The following is a 2,830-nucleotide window of genomic DNA, read 5'->3' as shown; positions in this document are numbered from 1 at the left end:
GCTACGCAAACGATACAGTAGTCACACTTGCTTGTATTCATATGCTTGTGACCATGCCATCATATTCTGTTATTGTGTTTGGTGTCACACTTTTTATTAAGAGATAAAGCTCTGCTGTTATAAACTGGAACATATTTGTTTACTATGCTTATGTTGTCTATTCAGGATAGCATGGATGCGTTTGCATGTACCAACCCACCTACCTACCCACCTACACACATGCGCAAATGCACACCCCTTGGCAGTCAGAGGCTGTGGTTTTGTGTGTGTTTGTGTTTGTGTGTGTATGTGTGCGCGCGCGTGCGCGCATGCAGATGCGCATGTGGGTGGGTGTGCGTGCGTGCAATATGTAGCTCAACTGTGACGTCATAAGCAATTCCTTTGGAAAATATGGAGTGAATTTTTACTCTCGAATCAGTTCATTTGCATGTGTCCAGATCTAATGTAGTGGTTTACTCAAACCGATTATTACTTGTTTCTGCAATGAGGAAAGCTATTTCTTTATTTAAGTTTTCAATGAATGGATACCGTTGCTTTACATTTAAATTCATTAGCTGAGTTCTCGTCCACCCCCACCCCCACTCTTCTTCTTCAACTATCTACTTTTTGATCTTAGACTCTCAATAAATGGGCTCTAGCATTTGCTCTGGTAACAGGGCCAGTGAAGACAAGTGGAATGATATGACATGCACACTATTTGGTTTTGAGTATTGGAAATTCTCTTCTGTGGATTCTTGTATTCTAACTTTTAGTATCCCCCCCCCCCCTTGCAGCAGATATCGAGATGGATGAAGATGAGCTAGCATAGATATCACAGCAGAATCGTGTAGAACGCTGTGGAGTGTGCATGTAAAGCATGGCACAGGCAGAGCCACTGACTCTAGTGTTGACCTGTCAGCAATGATAGTCCTGGCCTGCCAGCTCTTGCGTTGATTTGAACTTCTTCACAACTGGCCTTCGCCTCACACTGTGTTCCCATTTGTGTGTTCTAGAGTCAGTTGTTCATGCTGTTCATGTTTGTGTGTACCTCCATGGTTGTCTCTATGTGATGTCACTTCCGGCAGTCGTTGTAGCTGTATCTGTCTCCGACTCAAATCTGCTCTCTGCGCACATGGTATACAATTCTTAACATACTGATCCACATCTGCTTTCCTACCTCTCCACCAATACCTATCCGCCACTCTCCTATTCCTCGCTCTACACCCTCCATGACTAGATAACACGTGATCATGTGCTTCCTATAAAATCTCATCCCTCAGCTTTTCTGGCACTAACTTCGTTTCCTTGTACAGAAGACTGTTGTACATATTAAACTGTGACTGTGTCTGATACAACTTACAATGGTTGTCCGCATCCTATAATTCTTGCCATACCGCTAGATCATAAGCTATGACTACTACTTTTGCTACCCTCCTACTTAGTGCAACCATATTATTGTGCTTCTTCCCAGAGTTGTGCACCACCTCATAGTCGAATTCACTAAGCCTCACAGCCCATTGAGCGAGTCTAGTGGACGAATCCTTCAACCCCAACAACCACTTCAACACAGCATGATCTGTCACTATCCGAAATCTTCACCCATATACATAACATTTAAAATATGTGATTCCATAGATAACGCTAAGCATCTCCCTCTCTGTTGTTGAGCAATTCCTCTCTGCTGCATTCAACTGCCTAGACACATAGGCTACAGGATGTTCTTTCCCATCAATTTCCTGACTAAGAACACACGCTAATGCTTGATTCGATGCATCACATGCTAGTATAAACTTCTTTTCAAAATCTGGAAACACAAGAACCGGACTTAACGTTAATACTTCTTTCAGTTTGTCAAACGCTTCCTGGCACTCTTCTGTCCACCGAAATTTCACACCCTTCCGTAACAATCGCGTCAATGGCTGTGCTAAATCTGCAAAACCCTTCACGAACTTTCGATAGAAACTGCAAATTTCGATGAATGACTGCACTTCCTTAACTGTTTTCAGTTCCCGAAAATCCCTTACAGCTTGTAGCAACCTTGGATCTGTTCGCACTCCATCCTTACTGATGATATGACCTAAATATTTCACTTCTTCCAATGCAAAATGACACTTCTCCTGGCTCAACGTTAAACGAGCTGCTCTTAACCTCATAAAGACTTCCTTTAACTGCTGTCTATGTTGCTCCTTACTACCTGAAAACAGTATAATGTCATCCAAATAGACAAGACACAACCATGGTTTCAAACCCCTGAAGACATTGTCTAGCAACCTCTGAAACGTTGCCGGAGCGTTTTTCAAACTGAATGGCATTCTAATGTACTGGTAATGGCCTCCAGAAGTAAAGAACGCAGTTTTTGGACGATCCTCTGGAGCCACCTCTAATTGATGATAACCACTTGTCAAATCAATCGTAGAAAAGTTCCAAAGTCTCTGATATGTTTGGAATGGGATATACGTCGTTTACTGTCTTATTATTGAGGTATTGGTAGTCACAACAGAATCTATATTTCTTAGTTCATCCATAGATTTTTTAGGCACAACGACAATGCCCGCTTCCCAGCAACTATTACTCTGCTCTATAATACCGTCCGCAAGCTGCTGATCAATGAAATCCTCCATAATCGGTTGCAAATACCCTGGCACTCTGTATGGTTTACGGTAAACAGGTTCTTCTTTCCCTGTTGGTATCCTATGTTGAACTGATGGAGTTGCTGGCAACGGTCCTTGCGGAAAAAACAAATCCTTAAATTCCCACAACAATTCTTTTATATGCTCTTATTCTCCTCCTTTCAGATGCTTAATTTTGTCACGCAATGCAGTTCTGTCGGCAGTTAGTGGTCGATCGCTTC

The sequence above is a fragment of the Schistocerca nitens genome, chromosome 4 (genome assembly GCF_023898315.1).
Source record: "Schistocerca nitens isolate TAMUIC-IGC-003100 chromosome 4, iqSchNite1.1, whole genome shotgun sequence".
In the NCBI taxonomy this organism is placed as follows: Eukaryota; Metazoa; Arthropoda; class Insecta; order Orthoptera; family Acrididae; genus Schistocerca; species Schistocerca nitens.
This window is presented reverse-complemented; position numbering follows the sequence as displayed.